Raw genomic sequence first — 11,840 nt, forward strand, 5'->3', positions numbered from 1 at the left:
ATAAATTATTATAAAATTGTAAAATAATTTATAAATTATAAATTTCTTATAAATAATTATAAAATAATTTTATAATTTATAAATTTATTATAAAATAATATTATTATTGAGAGGAGAATTGAAGGAGATTAGGCATTGAAACCATGATTGAGAGGGGGAAAAAGGAGGAGGAGAGGTCCACATCAGCTTTTTGGCTGATGTGAAAAATATTTGTATAGGTGGATGAAATAGAATGAGGCCTGTTTTAAATATATATAATAGATAATAGATATGACCCAATTCCTTAGAACCTTGAGCGAACTAGGACCCAGAAAAGAAATAAAACCATGATACCTTCTACTTCATTATCTATAGAAGAATTAAATAATAGAAATGACCAAGACAATTATCAAAACAAAGAGTTACAAATAGCAGAAATAGAAAATAAATTACAAAACTAGAATATGCCTAACATTAAATATAAAGAAATATATAAAACTAGTACGTTTGACAGATTTAGATCTCAAGAAATTAGTCATACATTAGAATCTTCCAAATCAATAGTTGAACAACATGAAACCAATAACTTATTAAATGAAGAAATAATTGATGATCCTATCAAACAAGGATTTCATTATATTCACTTAGGATTAATACAAGTTGCTATTAAACCATTACATAAGTTAGGACTAAATACTCCCATATTATTAGTGTTACGTGATAATAGAATTAAAAGATTTAATGAATCTATTATTGCTATATTAGAATCAAATCTAAATGATGATCCTATTTATTTTAATTGTTATCCAAATTACTCTATGAACTTAGAAAACAGTTTATTAATATTCAATGTATGGATGATTTATTTTATGAAGGAGTAGCTAATATCGATATATGTTACATAATCAAATATAAAGTTTCAAATATAAATTATAATTTTAAAGCATTAAGAAGTACAACTAGAAATGAAACATTAATTATTGAAGCAAATTTAAAACGTTCTAATATTACAACCCCTAAAAACTAAAGGTTTATGATATTATTGCTAAACTACCTGAAGAATGGTTATTAAAAAAAATTATGCCAACACCTAGAATAAAGTCTAGAAAACCTAAACAATTTATTTTAGAAGAGGATGGTAGTATAAGAATTAGAATGAGTCGAAGTCAGTCTTTTATAACTGATAAATCATTAAAATATTTATCTGAAACAAGTTCTAGAAAATCAATAGATTTAACATGTACCATTAATATTAACTTAACTGGATTGAATTTCGTACCCTCAATACCTCAACCATTATATGAGTCTTTCCCAAATTGCCAAGGATTAGAGTCACCAGAGATGTCACCAACAACATCTCAGGTATTATGAGTAATTGAATTAGAAGAAGAATTTGAAATAGACAAAGTCTGGTTAAAAGAAGATTTTGAAGCAAATTACAATACAAATAAAATAAAATGGTATTTTAATACTTTCTCAAAAGAAATAACAAGTGATTATAGAGAAAAATATTGTGAGTATCTTAAAGAAATTAGATTAAATATTTATTTCTTTAACTGGTTTGAAGATTACTGTTTAAAAAATGATATAAAAAACCCTTTTAATAGAAATAATCACATAAATGTTAATACTAAAATAAAGTAATAAATGAAAGACTGTAGATGATAAAATAATAGAATCTATACATCCTCCATTAGAAGCAATAAAAATAGAAAACAATGGAATTATATTCGAAGCTTCACCCTTTAAAACAATTAAGGATCCATATCATGAAAATAAAGAAATAGGAAGAGTCCAAACTCAATTAAACTTTAGTAATCAAATATTACATACTATCGCTGAACAATTAGATAGAGTAGAATTACAAGTGAGTAAAAATCACCCCGAGTACGTCTAGCGAAATTAATTCATATAAAGATTACAAACTAGATCCAAAAAGACCTATTTATAAATTAATAAATGTACCTGAAAAATAATTAAAAGAAGCAAAACTAAAAAATAACTCGGATGAATTAATAGAACAATTAAAAAGGTTAACAATCACAAATAATTCTCAAGTCAATGTATTATCACAAGACCCCAAAGAGTTAGAAATTAACAAAATTAAAAATGTAAAAAATACTGGTTACCTAGGTAAAACTAGAAATTATTATCCTAGACCTAGCTATCCAGACTTACAATTTGAAGAAAATTATTACACGACCTCCACAACCTATAATGGAGATTCTATTATTGAATGGAACATAGATGGACATAGTGAACAAAACATATTAAATATTATTCAGGTCATGACTATGGCAGCCACTGCCTGTAAAATATTAGGAAAAAATATTGATAAAAAGGCAACATTATTATTAATCACTGAATTCAATGGTCAATTAAAAAGATGGTGGGATAATATAGTTACCGAAAAAGAAAAAACTATGATATTAACAACAGTTAAAGTAGATAATAATGGAATACCAATAGAAGAGGATTCAGTAAATACCCTATTATATGCTATCACGAAAGCCTTTGTAGGAGACCCATTACAATTACAAGAAAGGGCTGCTGACCCATTAGTCAATGCTGATTATAGATGGTATAAAGACATGTTTTTGTCAAAATTGTATATGAGACCAAATGGAAATGCGGATTATTGGAAAGCTAGATTTTTAGCAGGATTACCTAAATTATTTAGTGAGAAAGTTAAAACGAATATTAAATCTAAATTTCATGGAATAATTCCTTATGGAACATTAACCTTAGGACAAATATCGAATTACATAGTAGAAACTGGAATAGGAATATGCACAAATTTTAAAATACAGAATAAAATTAGATCAGAAGTAGTGCAAAGTAGAAAATAATTAGGATCATTTTGTGAATAATTCGGAATAGAGACAATTAAAGCTCCTAGTAAAAACATAAAGAAAAGATATCCAAAACAAACATTTAGACATTATAAGGAAAATAGAAATTATAATGATAATTACACCCCAAAGAAACCAATAAAGAAAACACAGAAAATTAAAAAAACTAATAAAAAAGTCTTTAATAAACAAGAAATTAAATGTTTTAAATGTGGAAGACTAGGATATTATGCAAAAAATTAATGCAATCAGTAAATTAGAAATACAAAAAAAATTAAAGGAAAGTCTTATTAATATCTTAGAAGAAATTATGTTGATTGATGAATCCTCTAGTTCTTCGGAAGAATCATCTTATGAAGAAGAATATGTTAACAATATATCAGAAAAGTCAGAATCAGAAGAAAGTTCAGAAGAAGATTATTGTTTAGGTCCAGAATTATGTAACTTTAATGATTGTATTAAGAGAATTAATATGATTACTACATATCAAGCTAGTCCTTTATAGAAATATTAAGAAATATGCCTGATTCAGATCAAAAGGAAAAATTTATGATTTAGATACAAGGAATTATAGAAAAAGTACAAATAAAAAAGGAAATAGTTCATAAAGTAGAATTTAAAGAAATAATGAATAGATTTAAACCCACTATTACCCAACCAATCACTATTAAAGATTTGCAGAATGAAATTACTTCTACAAAACAGGAAATTCAATTATTAAAACAAAAGAAATTAGAATTAGATGTTAAGTATTTAGAATTAAAAGAAAAAATTATATTCGAACAACAACATAAGTTAGAAAGTAGTAGTAATAATGATATAAAGGAAAAAAAACCTTATTTATTTTTGTTAAATAAATTAATTATACACAAATGATACTGCCCAATAACTATAATTATTAAAAATAAAAAATTTGAATTTATTGCATTATGTGATTTTGGTGCAGACTCTAATTGTATCCAAGAAGGATTAATACCCACTAAATATTACAAAAAAACCCTACAAAGATTAAGTGGAGCCAATGGTTCTAGATTAGGTGTTACTTATAAATTACATGATGCAAAGGTATGTAAAAATAGAATTTGTTATCATACTTCATTTTTATTAGTAAAAGACATTAGAGAAAGTGTAATTATAGGAAACCCTTTCTTAGCATTAATATACCCATTCACTATATCACATGAATGTCTTACTACAAAAGCATTAGGAAAAACAATAAAATTTGAATTTGTTCATAAACTCAAAATTAAAGAATTAAATATGTTACAGGAAGCATCAACATCAAGTCTTAATAACATTAATTTAATTTCTCAAAAGAAGAAACAAATAGGAATGATAAACAAAGAGATTCATTATAAAAGAATAGAAGAACAATTACAAAATAAAATCATAGAAGATACAATAAAAGAATTACAAGATAGATTTGAAAAAGAAATATGTGCATATCACCCCAATGCTTTCTGGACAAGAAAGAAGCATGTGGTCTCACTTCCTTATGAACTTAGTTTTAATGAGAGAAACATTCCCACTAAGGCAAGACCGATACAAATGAATCAACAATACCTAGATTATTGTAAAAAAGAAATACAAGAATACTCAGATAAAGGTTAATAGATGTTGAATCTACTGATTTTCTAGAACTTGTTTTAGATAAATATTTTAATGATTTATCAGTTATAAAAGACTGACTTCGATTCATTCTAATTCTTATATTGCCATCTTCTTCTAAAATAAATTGTCTAGGTTTTCTAGACTCTATTCTAGGTGTTGGCATAATTTCTTTTAATACCCATTCTTCTGGTAGTTTAGCAATAATATCAAAAACCTTTAGTTTTTTTAGAACGTTTTAGATTTGCTTCAATAATTACTATTTCATTTATAGGTGTACTTCTTAATGCTTGAAAATTATAATTTATATTTGAAACTTTATATTTGATTCAGTAACATATATCGATATTAGCTACTCCTTCATAAAATAAATCATCCATACATATATTAATAACTAAAGACCTTTTAGTAAAACTGTTTTCTATGTTCATGGAGTAATTTGGATAACAATTAAAATAAACATGACTATCGTTTAGATTTGATTCTAATATAGCAATAATAGATTCATTAAATCTTTTAATTCTATTATCATGTAACACTAATAATATGGGAGTATTTAGTCCTAACTTATGTAATGGTTTATAAGCAACTTGATTTTTTGAGAAGTTGGTTTTAGAAACTTCTAAAAAAATTATTATTTATAACTGTTTTTTATTATAAAAAAAATTGATTTTCAACGTCAAATTCAACTTGGATCATAATTTAAAAGTGATTTTTTATTAAAAAAAAACAATGAATTATTGTGATTATGTCAACTTGAACGTCAATCTAAACCTATATTTAGTTAGTTTAGAGTTGGTTAGAGTTTTTCAGATTAATCAACATTTTAATAGCTTATCCTAGCTGAAAACTCTTAAGTATACAAAAAGAGACCCTTGAGTTATTAAATTTAGTAGTAACTACCGTTTTTTCCTTTTGTTTTTGATGAATTTTTTTTTATTATGATTATAAATTGTTGCCGTTGCTGCAGTTTGATCTCTAAAAGATATATGACAAAATACACCCCCAAGCTGGGACAGGTCAGATGACCCATGTGAAGCACCATGGGAAGGAGTGATTTGCAATAAATCCAGGGTTACTTCATTGTAATATAAATCTTCAATTGAAAATTATTTGATCCTTTTGATCTTTGGTATATTAATTTCATCACCCTTCTACTCATTTTTTCAATTATTAATTTACGTATGAGTTAAAGTATTTAAATATTGAATTGTTATGTGATTGAATATGTTTTCCATGAATTATGATGAAATGATTTTAAATACATGTTTTGGGAAATCATTGATATAATTATTAAATCGTTAACAGTGTTAGATGCACCTAGTTACCTTGTTTTGATTAGGGAAAGTTACCCGTTAGATAGAGCCGCCTCTATGAGAAATGTCATCCGTAGGAGGAGAGGGCTATCAACGAGTAAACTTCCTAATTTATACGTGATGCTTTGCGGGATTGAGAGGAGAGGGCGTTAGATGTAGCCACCCCTAAGAGAAATGCCACCCTTAGGAGGAAAGAGCTATCAATGAGATGAAGCTGCCTCTTGGTTCTAAATTTTTTAATTTTTTTTTGTATTTTTACTTGTTTGATTTTTGTGATGATTTTAAGGTTGTTCATTTTGATTTCGCTTCGTTATTAATTGGATTTTTAATATTTCTATTTGAACGGTTAAATTATAAGTTTAATGACTATATATGTGTATATATTTAAATTTAGAATTTTCTAAATTTTTAAGTAATATTGTTTAACATAATTGCCGCCAAATTGTAAAGCAGTATTCCTGCCTTTTGTGTTTTCCTTCAAATTGATAATGGTTGTTGTCTCCTCCCTAAATATTTGTGACTTACCCTTCATGTTGTTTATTTTTTACAGATTCGCAGGCAGTTGGGTAGTAAGCTGTTAGTAGATTCAAAGTCTCGACCATATTTCTTTTTGGTAGGCCTATTTGGTCGAGGACCATTTTTTTGTAAAATATGAGTCTAATGTAATTTGTAACTATTTTGGAGTCTAGAAAGTCTATTTTTTTTTTTTTAAAAGTGTATTAAGCAATTTGATAATGTTATTTGAATTACGACTGAATTGAAAGTTAAACAGAAATTTTATAAATTTAGGAATGTTGAAGTTATAGAGGATACTCTGTCGAAATTTCGAGTATATATATATATATATATACTTTAGATAACGATTTAGTTGTTTAATTGTTAAGTTAGTTGATAGACTTGTCAAGCTACGAGTATACACTTGTCAAGCTACGAGTATAGCTTGTGCGCCAAAATTTAATTTTCGGGTCGCGACAATAGTACTGTGTTGACACATAATTTTGTCCGATTTTTCCTTTAATAAAAATAAAATTGGTGGCGACTCCTTTTTCGCGGACAAACCGGACGCGACATACTGCTATAGCCACCAACACTTTGCATTGTTATAGCGTCGTAGTGTTGTTTTAACTACTATTTGATAATATTGAGAAAAACTATCATCAACTTTGCTTACACCACAAGCATTTCTTTTTTGCAGCATCCTGGGCATCAAGTGGCAAGGATAGTGGAGGTGCACCACAATTGAAGGGAGCAAGATGGTTCTCTTACGATGAACTCGAAAAGGGAACCAACAATTTCTCTAAAAGCAACGAGTTAGGCTTTGGGGGCTATGGCAAGGGATTTACTTCTTTTTATTCCCTTTGTTCCTTTTTTTATGAATTTTTTTCTTTCTTATTATTTGTCGTTTTCAAAGTTCCATGTAGGATTAGTTATTGTTCTATAAAAATTATCCCTAACTATATATTGCATAGGAAGAAATTGGTAGAATGAGATAATAAATAATTAAAGGTATTATAAGAAAGACAAATAATTTCATCTAAACTAACCAAATTTATTGACTCTATTGGGATGTGCGAATAACCTTAAAACAACTATAAAAAAAAAAAAAGGAACAGAGGAAGAAACCTAAGTCTAGTTTAGGAAGGTATTTTAATAATTCTCTACTACTGGCACTAGGTGTACAAAGGGGTTCTACGTGATGGAAAAATAGTTGCAATCAAAAGAGCTCAGCAAGGATCAATGCAAGTAGGCCTAGAGTTCAAGAATGAAATAGAGTTGCTTTCAAGAGTTCATCACAAGAATCTTGTTGGCCTTGTGGGATTCTGCTTTCAACAAGAAGAACAGATGTTGGTTTACGAATTTATCACCAATGGTTAACTTAAGGAGACTTTGTCAGGTCAGTTCACAGTGAAGGAACACTCAAGCTGAAATCTAATCTTATTCTATGAATGAAAAACAATTTAAAAATTTAGTAATGAACTGTTGCTGATTAAACTATTTGGTAAAAAGATTTATTGCATTGAGAAAAATTATTTAAGATTTATGTACTGTACACATGTTTCATTGCAGCTTATTTTTTGGCATTTATTATAGAACAAAAAGTTATATCGGTCATCATGTATGGTACGTTTGGTTAAGTGATGTTTACATAAAGTGGGGGTTAATAAGACCAAAAGATGTGGGGAATGGAAGGTCATATTGTTTTGTAGTACCTGAGTCAATAATCCATGATGCCTCAGATATTATACTAGAACCATTCAAGCATAAGAAATTGAAGTTGTTACTAGTTCTGGGCCTCGTGGCTAGAAAGCAAGTGTAGGAAGGTTTATTGAGGGAAACAATGAGTCCCTGTAGGCGCTCCAACTCCGATTTACCAAGGGCTGGCACTTCCTCTTTTGTATGAGACTTCACCCTGGGATTGGAGTTTGAGGCAATCTGATTGACCTAACTGTGTCAGAGTCAGACATTGTAGTACTGAATCGGTGACAGAGATCAAATAAGCTCTGTAAGGAAAATCAACCTAAACTTTGGGTAATGGCCATAAAAAAAGTAGACGATGCCGATGAGCAAGTTGGTCTGCCATTGAGGTGAACATAGGAAGGGCATGCCGTTACATAATACCAGAAGGATACACATGAGTATGACAATGTAGGCAAACCGGATAGTGCATGTGATGATTGCTGATGGCATGTCTTTACTATTTGATCGAATTGGGGGCAGGGGGGATCACCTTGTGAGGTTATTGGACATAGTTTTGGCAATGACAGGACGTGACAATGGTTGGTTTCGTGTTTGAGACTATTCTGAACTCAGTAAAGCCATTGGTGGGGTATCGAGTTCAGCTGTAGTGAAGGCGGTTGAGCTTTGGTTACAATGAAGGCAACATAGGATTTTATGGCAGCATAGTCATGCAGTTCGAAAGCCTTGCCACCAACTGGAAATAAGATGACTATTAATGAAAACAATATCATTGATTGGTGATTATGTATATGACCCATTCCAATATATTGACCCAACTACTTCTATACTTTAAAATAAATCCTCTTTCTATATGTGATAACTAAATATCTTAATAAAAGAGAAATTTACATAAATTACATTGTTTACAATGTGGGATTAATACGATTCAAAAAACCTGTGTGAGATGGGCGTGAGTTTTTAATTTATGATTTTCAAATTGAAAATTAAAACAACCCTTGTTTGGACTTTGGAAAAGTAAATGCAATTGTAATTATCCCTTTTCTACCATCCTTTCCTACAATGCAATTACATCTTCCTAGTCATTTCTTACCTGTTTGAGCTCTGTTTTAGTTCATAGACCCTGTCTCTTTAACTCTGGCTCACCTTGGGCAGAGTCACTCGTACGATCTAATTTCTTTGGGAGTTGGTGTGCTGATGATGTGGTTTTGTTGAAAGCTCTGTTGCTCTACATAGATCGCAACTTTCTCTTTGTTTTTTTGTTTCTAATTACACAAACATGTAACTAGCATAATTTTGATATAGGATGGCAAGTTTTGCTGTTTTTTTTACTGTGGCTGTTTGGAGCTTAGAGTACCTAAAATTTTCAACTGATTCTCATCTTCTAATTTGCAGTTGGTGGCAAGATTGACCAAGGAAATAGTTGAAACATACCAAATATGCAATCCACAGTTTAAATATTCTGAAGATCTAAATCCAAAAAGATTCTTGACTAGCCCATCTATTGGAGTGCTTAATGATGGCTATGATAATGTAAACTCGGATCTTATTCTGACAGTGAATTTGTCTTGATCCATGTAGAGAAAAGTAGAAGGTTTGTCATTCATATTTGATTCCTTCATTCTATGTTATAATGATATGTGTTCCTTAACGAATACCAAAAGCAATACTTGTTGATTTTTTTATGATACCAAAGGTGTCAGTTGTCTCATCATGCATCTGGCAAAATCACTACGTCTTCATAAAATTTGCATTCCGTTATGGTGTAGATATATTGTCAAAGATCTCCTTGGGCATGGGACATTTGGACAAGTGGCCAAATGCCGGGTTCAGATACCGACAGTTTTGTTGCTGTGAAGATCATTAAAATACAACCTGCATACTATCAACTGGCGCTGGTTGAAGTGACTATTTTAACAACGGTAACCAGTTATTGTTATTATTAATATTGTTATCATTTTTAAGACGCTAGTCATTTTCTTGGAAGTGCAGCCATGAGAAGGTGGTCAGACAACTTTTTTTTTGTGTGTAGTTAAATAAGAAGTATGACCCTGAGGATAAGCATCACATTGTTCGTTTATATGATTATTTTGTATTTCAACGGCATTTGTGATGCTTTGAACTTCTGGACACAAACCTGTAAGTTTTTAACTTCTTTGTCATTTGATATTTGTCTGGCTTTCATCATTGAGAGTGTATCAAAACTTAAACGATGTTCAAGTTCAATTTAACTTTAAATCTTGGATGAATTATACGGATCTGACTCGTCGAGAGTGAGTAACTCATATTAGAATGTAAAGTGAGTAATGTCAACCATTGATTAACAAATCAAAGGTAATTATAGTTTGGTCGTCATAACAAATCACGAGTTTGTTAAAAGAACAATCTTTGATTTTCTGACTTTACACTTTAATCACTTTAGAGGAGCCAAAGTCGAATTATGCAATGTTACTATGCTAGATTTATTATTTTCCTCCCACTTGCATTTTTTTGTGTTGACATTATATAGTATACAGGTATGAGCTTATCAAAATGAATCATTTTAGGGGATTATCACTTGGTATTGTTCAGCTGTTCTCTAAGCAGGTATGTCAATTTTTTGTGTAACCATTCTGTTTAGTCCTTTTTGTTGGTTTTGATATCTTATTTTAATCTATTTTCTTAAATTTATGTTTTAAGATTTTATGTGGACTGGCTCTATTAAAAGATGCTGCCATTATTCATTGTGATCTGAAGCCAGAAAACATTCTTTTATGTACGAGGTTGGTTTCTTACATGAAGGTGCTCATAAAGAACTGTATGCTGCAGCTATTTTCTTTAATTTTCCATGTATGATGCAGCTATTTCATCTTTAGATTTTATGCAACTTTGTTTTGTGCGCAGTAGCAATGTGAAGCCAGCAGAAATAAAGATTATTGACTTTGGATCAGCATGCATGGAAAATCGCACTGTTTACTCCTATATTCAGGTATACACATTATATTCACTGTTGAAAGTAGGCTTTTATGATAATTCTTATTGCTAATTATAATTATCTGGTACTTACATCACCTTTTACCTGTTTTTTGTGCAGGGTCGATACTATAGATCTCCTGAGGTTCTTCTTGGATATCAGTATCCTAACCAATGAAGTTAGTAGTTGAAAGCCTGAGGTTCTTTGCAGGCTTTTTTATTTTTATTTTTGAGTTTCTTTGTATTGCTTTATTTTATTGCCTCATCAGCTTTCTACATTACAAGCTGCATGCGGTTGTCTTAGTTTGCTCAGCTGCTCTTAAGATAAAGATTGTACTATAGCATGTGGAACCATAGTTTGGCTTTATGTTGATGATATCCGGCTAATGCAAGAATAATTTTGCCAAAGCTTCATCTAATGACAATTAAAGCTTCGACATTTCATCTAATGACAATTAAAGCTTCTACATTTACTTGTTGCTCGGTATTTTACTACTACGACGTAGTTATATAGCATCATTGAAGAAATTTTTTGTTCAACTGAAGCTACATATCCATCACCTCATGCCATGTTTTCCTTCCTTTTCTAAAGGGTGGGGAATGAATTAGTTGATTTGCCAAAGCCTTGTCTTTCTTCAGTACTCTTTAATGCTTTTGTTTTACTAAAACATTATGTGTGGCAGGTTTGTTACACTCACATTTCAACACGAACATGACATACATTATCCTCATGACTGTATGATATATATAAAGAAATAACTCAATCACACATAGGATACCTTGATAACATAAGACGCTAGATTTACGTAGCAGCATGCCCTTGTCTAAATTGATGGCACACTTATAATATTGTGAGAGGTTGACATGTTATCTCTTTTTTATTAACTATTTTTGAAGCACTTAAAAATGTTTATAATTCAGATATTTAGAAACTTAA

At 30.0% G+C, this 11,840-nt stretch overlaps 1 pseudogene; it reads left to right on the top strand.

Annotated features, from left to right (window-relative positions):
* Positions 1 to 7,429: 7,429 nt before the first annotated feature.
* LOC101499313 (dual specificity protein kinase YAK1 homolog) lies at positions 7,430 to 11,372 on the top strand (annotated as a pseudogene).
* The last annotated feature ends 468 nt before the right edge of the window (positions 11,373 to 11,840 follow it).

This window comes from Cicer arietinum, chromosome 7, assembly GCF_000331145.2.
Source record: "Cicer arietinum cultivar CDC Frontier isolate Library 1 chromosome 7, Cicar.CDCFrontier_v2.0, whole genome shotgun sequence".
Lineage (NCBI taxonomy): Eukaryota > Viridiplantae > Streptophyta > Magnoliopsida > Fabales > Fabaceae > Cicer > Cicer arietinum.